Below are 6,700 nucleotides of genomic sequence, written 5' to 3'. Positions count from 1 at the left end.
GAACATTCAACTTTAAGTCTTCTATTAAGTAACATTCATATGAAGAAAGTGGTATATATTCCACAGGGTTATCTCCAAAATGCTAAGAATATGAAAAGAAATCTTATTAAAATAAGTAGAAAATACTTATTAGATTATATATTTCATATATATTTCATATGTGTATTCTGTATTATAATGTATTATATAAAAATACATGTTAAATATATATTTTCTATCTTATATTTATAAATATATTACATGTTACAAAATTAAAATAAGTAGAAAAGTCATTAATCTGTAAAAATATTTTAAAGTCTTTGTGATTAAGTGTAAATATGTACAGACATAATACCAAGGAGAATAAAACCTCCTCTTACTTATACCATAGCAATTGTGAGAGCATATTAACCTATGTATTGGCATTGCACATGAAGGATATCATATTAGCTATATTTAACTACAATTTTTTAATAAATGTCACATAAAACACCACTAGAAAAATAGTACAGACATTAGATAAAAACCAACCTTAGGCATGAAATTCAAGACTGTCAAACTGAGGTCATTAAAATTAAAATAATACTTTAACATATATAATATTACATACAACATTAAAATGGTTGGAAGATTAATATTTTTTTCCTGGCACTTTCTTTAATAAGAACAGGAAAGACTTATATTTCCTCCTTTTAATTACAGAAATGACAACTGTGACACCAGCCACAACTGTATGTGTGAAGAATGTCTGTGCCTGGTCAGAATGGTATGATTCCACGCAGCCTGAAAACAAAGAGGACAGTGGAGATTATGAAACATTTGAAAGACTCAGAGAAAAAGGATACAGTGTGTGTAAAAACCCAAATGGAGTTCAATGCAGAGCCAAAGAACAGCCAGATACAGAAATAAACCGTCTTAACCAAACAGTAGAATGCAGTGAAAGCAGAGGATTAATATGCAATAACAAAGACCAACAATCTAAGCACTGCTATAATTATGAAATCAGAATATCATGCTGCAGCTATATACCATGTTCAGAAATAAAAACTACAACACCAAGAACCACAGAAGAATTCATAACAACTACTGCTGTAAAATCAACACCAATTACATTACAGACGAAGATAAAACCAACAACACAAAAACAAGAAACTAAAGCACAAAAAACTGAAGTACCTACAGAGCCACCAAAAGACAGAGAAAGGACGACACCTCAGACTGAAACTTCAGTTACGGCAAAGACAACACAGGTCTCAACAACAGGTTACCATGCCATGTCAACTCCAGCAGAAACCTCCACGGTGACAACCCAACCTCCAACATCACCCACTACCGCCTCCACTGTCCCTCAACCAAAAGTAGAAACCACCCCTGCCACCACCGTTGTCCCTGGTACCACTGCCCCGTCAACACAAGGCACAAGCACCATCAGTACCACCAGCATGGCCAGCACTACCAAGACCTCTCCACCTCCCACACAGGGAACAACCACCATCACAACAACAACACCTGTGCCCACCTCAGCCAGTAGTACTGCCAGCACCTCCAGCACCACCACAGAAAGCACCACAACATCTTCTGCCACATCTGTTCCAGCAGAAACCTCCACTGTGACAACCCAACCTCCAACATCACCCACTACCGCCTCCACTGTCCCTCAACCAAAAATAGAAACCACCACTGGCACCACCATTGTCCCCAGTACCACTGCCCCGCCAACACAAGGCACAAGCACCATCAGTACCACCAGCATGGCCAGCACTACCAAGACCTCTCCACCTCCCACACAGGGAACAACCACCATCACAACAACACCTGTGCCCACCTCAGCCAGTAGCACTGCCAGCACCTCCAGCACCACCACAGAAAGCACCACAACGTCCACAGCCACGTCTGTTCCAGCAGAAACCTCCACTGTGACAACCCAACCTCCAACATCACCCACTACCGCCTCCACTGTCCCTCAACCAAAAATAGAAACCACCACTGGCACCACCATTGTCCCCAGTACCACTGCCCCGTCAACACAAGGCACAACCACCATCAGTACCACCAGCATGGCCAGCACTACCAAGACCTCTCCACCTCCCACACAAGGAACAACCACCATCGCAACAACAACACCTGTGCCCACCTCAGCCAGTAGCACTGCCAGCATCTCCAGCACCACCACAGAAAGCACCACAACGTCCACAGCCACATCTGTTCCAGCAGAAACCTCCACTGTGACAACCCAACCTCCAACAACATCACCCACTACCGCCTCCACTGTCCCTCAACCAAAAATAGAAACCACCCCTGGCACCACCATTGTCCCCAGTACAACTGCCCCGTCAACAAAAGGCACAAGCACCATCAGTACCACCAGCATGGCCTTCACTACCAAGACCTCTCCACCTCCCACACAAGGAACAACCACCATCACAACAACAACACCTGTGCCCACCTCAGCCAGTAGTACTGCCAGCACCTCCAGCACCACCACAGAAAGCACCACAACATCCACAGCCACGTCTGTTCCAGCAGAAACCTCCACGGTCACATCCCAAACTCCAACAACATCACCCACTACCGCCTCCACTGTCCCTCAACCAAAAATAGAAACCACCCCTGGCACCACCATTGTCCCTGGTACCACTGCCCCGCCAACACAAGGCACAACCACCATCATTACCACCAGCACAGCCAGCACTACCAAGACCTCTCCACCTCCGACAACCACCATCACATCCACACCAACGTTGCCTACCTCAGCAAGAACCATCACTGTCAGCACCACCAAGACCACAAACAGCTGCCAACAGAACTGTGCCTGGACACAGTGGTTTAACTTGGATTCCCCTAGGCCTGGTAGGGAAAACGGAGACATAGAGTCGTTTGCAAAAATAAGAGCCGCTGGCTATGCACTGTGCAACAAGCCACAACGCATTGAGTGTCGTGCAAAAGATTACCCTAATAGGAGTCTGGACAAATTGGGACAGAAATTTGAGTGCAGCCTTGACACTGGGCTTGTGTGCAAAAATAAGGATCAGATCAAGAAGTACCCCATGTGCTTTGACTATGAAGTCAAGGTGCTGTGCTGTGACTGTCAGACAACATCAGCATCCACAGTCACCACTGCAGGCCACACCACCACATCCTCTCCAGCAGAAACGTCCACTGTGACAACTCAACCTCCAACATCACCCACTACCGCCTCCACTGTCCCTCAACCAAAAGTAGAAACCACCCCTGCCACCACCGTTGTCCCTGGTACCACCGCTCCGCCAGCACGAGGCACAAGCACCATCAGTACCACCAGCATGGCTAGCACTACCAAGACCTCTCCACCTCCCACACAGGGAACAACCACCATCGCAACAACTCCACCTGTGCCCACCTCAGCCAGTAGCACTGCCAGCACCTCCAGCACCACCACAGAAAGCACCACAACGTCCACAGCCACGTCTGTTCCAGCAGAAACCTCCACTGTGACAACCCAACCTCCAACATCACCCACTACCGCCTCCACTGTCCCTCAACCAAAAATAGAAACCACCACTGGCACCACCATTGTCCCCAGTACCACTGCCCCGTCAACACAAGGCACAACCACCATCAGTACCACCAGCATGGCCAGCACTACCAAGACCTCTCCACCTCCCACACAGGGAACAACAACCATCACAACAACTCCACCTGTGCCCACCTCAGCCAGTAGCACTGCCAGCACCTCCAGCACCACCACAGAAAGCACCACAACGTCCACAGCCACGTCTGTTCCAGCAGAAACCTCCACTGTGACATCCCAACCTCCAACAACATCACCCACTACCGCCTCCACTGTCCCTCAACCAAAAATAGAAACCACCCCTGCCACCACCATTGTCCCCAGTACTACTGCCTCACCAAAACAAGGCACAACCACCATCAGTACCACCAGCATGGCCAGCACTACCAAAACCTCTCCACCTCCCACACAGGGAAAAACCATCACAACAACAACACCTGTGCCCACCTCAGCCAGTAGCACTGCCAGCACCTCCAGCACCACCACAGAAAGCACCACAACGTCCACAGCCACGTCTGTTCCAGCAGAGACCTCCACTGTGACAACCCAACCTCCGACATCACCCACTACCACCTCCACTGTCCCTCAACCGAAAATAGAAACCACCACTGGCACCACCATTGTCCCCAGTACAACTACCCCGTCAACACAAGGCACAAGCACCATCAGTACCACCAGCATGGCCTTCACTACCAAGACCTCTCCACCTCCCACACAGGGAACAACCACCATCACAACAACAACACCTGTGCCCACCTCAGCCAGTAGTACTGCCAGCACCTCCAGCACCACCACAGAAAGCACCACAACATCTTCTGCCACATCTGTTCCAGCAGAAACCTCCACTGTGACAACCCAACCTCCAATAACATCACCCACTACCGCCTCCACTGTCCCTCAACCAAAAATAGAAACCACACCTGGCACCACCATTGTCCCCAGTACAACTGCCCCGTCAACACAAGGCACAAGCACCATCAGTACCACCAGCATGGCCTTCACTACCAAGACCTCTCCACCTCCCACACAGGGAACAACCACCATCGCAACAACAACACCTGTGCCCACCTCAGCTGGTAGCACTGCCAGCACCTCCAGCACCACCACAGAAAGCACCACAACGTCCACAGCCACATCTGTTCCAGCAGAAACCTCCACTGTGACAACCCAACCTCCAACAACATCACCCACTACCGCCTCCACTGTCCCTCAACCAAAAATAGAAACCACCCCTGGCACCACCATTGTCCCCAGTACAACTGCCCCGTCAACAAAAGGCACAAGCACCATCAGTACCACCAGCATGGCCTTCACTACCAAGACCTCTCCACCTCCCACACAAGGAACAACCACCATCGCAACAACAACACCTGTGCCCACCTCAGCCAGTAGTACTGCCAGCACCTCCAGCACCACCACAGAAAGCACCACAACATCTTCTGTCACATCTGTTCCAGCAGAAACCTCCACTGTGACAACCCAACCTCCAACATCACCCACTACCGCCTCCACTGTCCCTCAACCAAAAGTAGAAACCACCACTGGCACCACCATTGTCCCCAGTACAACTGCCCCGTCAACACAAGGCACAAGCACCATCAGTACCACCAGCATGGCCAGCACTACCAAAACCTCTCCACCTCCCACACAGGGAACAACAACCATCACAACAACTCCACCTGTGCCCACCTCAGCCAGTAGCACTGCCAGCACCTCCAGCACCACCACAGAAAGCACCACAACATCCACAGCCACGTCTGTTCCAGCAGAAACCTCCACTGTGACAACCCAACCTCCAACATCACCCACTACCGCCTCCACTGTCCCTCAACCAAAAATAGAAACCACCCCTGCCACCACCATTGTCCCCAGCACAACTGCTCCGTCAACACAAGGCACAACCACCATCAGTACCACCAGCATGGCCAGCACTACCAAGACCTCTCCACCACCCACACAGGGAACAACCACCATCGCAACAACAACACCTGTGCCCACCTCAGCCAGTAGCACTGCCAGCACCTCCAGCACCACCACAGAAAGCACCACAACGTCCACAGCCACGTCTGTTCCAGCAGAAACCTCCACTGTGACAACCCAACCTCCAACAACATCACCCACTACCGCCTCCACTGTCCCTCAACCAAAAATAGAAACCACCCCTGGCACCACCATTGTCCCCAGTACTACTGCCTCACCAAAACAAGGCACAACCACCATCAGTACCACCAGCATGGCCAGCACTACCAAGACCTCTCCACCTCCCACACAAGGAACAACCACCATCGCAACAACAACACCTGTGCCCACCTCAGCCAGTAGCACTGCCAGCACCTCCAGCACCACCACAGAAAGCACCACAACGTCCACAGCCACGTCTGTTCCAGCAGAGACCTCCACTGTGACAACCCAACCTCCGACATCACCCACTACCGCCTCCACTGTCCCTCAACCGAAAATAGAAACCACCACTGGCACCACCATTGTCCCCAGTACAACTGCTCCGTCAACACAAGGCACAACCACCATCAGTACCACCAGCATGGCCAGCACTACCAAGACCTCTCCACCTCCCACACAGGGAACAACCACCATCGCAACAACAACACCTGTGCCCACCTCAGCCAGTAGCACTGCCAGCACCTCCAGCACCACCACAGAAAGCACCACAACGTCCACAGCCACGTCTGTTCCAGCAGAAACCTCCACTGTGACAACCCAACCTCCAACATCACCCACTACCGCCTCCACTGTCCCTCAGCCAAAAATAGAAACAACACCTGTGCCCACCTCAGCCAGTAGCACTGCCACTACCTCCAGCACCACTGTAGTAAGCACCGCAACTTCCACAGCCACATCTACTCCAGCAGAAACCTCTACTGTGGCAACACAGTCTCCAGCATCACCCACCGTCCCTCAATCAACAACCACCTCTACTTCTGGCATCACGTCTTTCTTCAGTTCTTCCCCTAGCACACCTGTCAGAACAGAATCAAGTACATATATTACATCAAGCAGAACAAGTCCATGTTTTTGTCACGTGAATGGTAGTTTTTTTTCTCCTGGTAAGTGTCTCATTTTATGGTCATAAAAATTTTCATAAGCAATAAAAATCCTTAATACTCTACTCAACTAAAGATAACCACTCAAAATCATCTAAACATAAAACTT

This window comes from Vanellus vanellus (genome assembly GCF_965231255.1).
Source record: "Vanellus vanellus genome assembly, chromosome: 6".
Classification (NCBI taxonomy): Eukaryota; Metazoa; Chordata; class Aves; order Charadriiformes; family Charadriidae; genus Vanellus; species Vanellus vanellus.
This window is presented reverse-complemented; position numbering follows the sequence as displayed.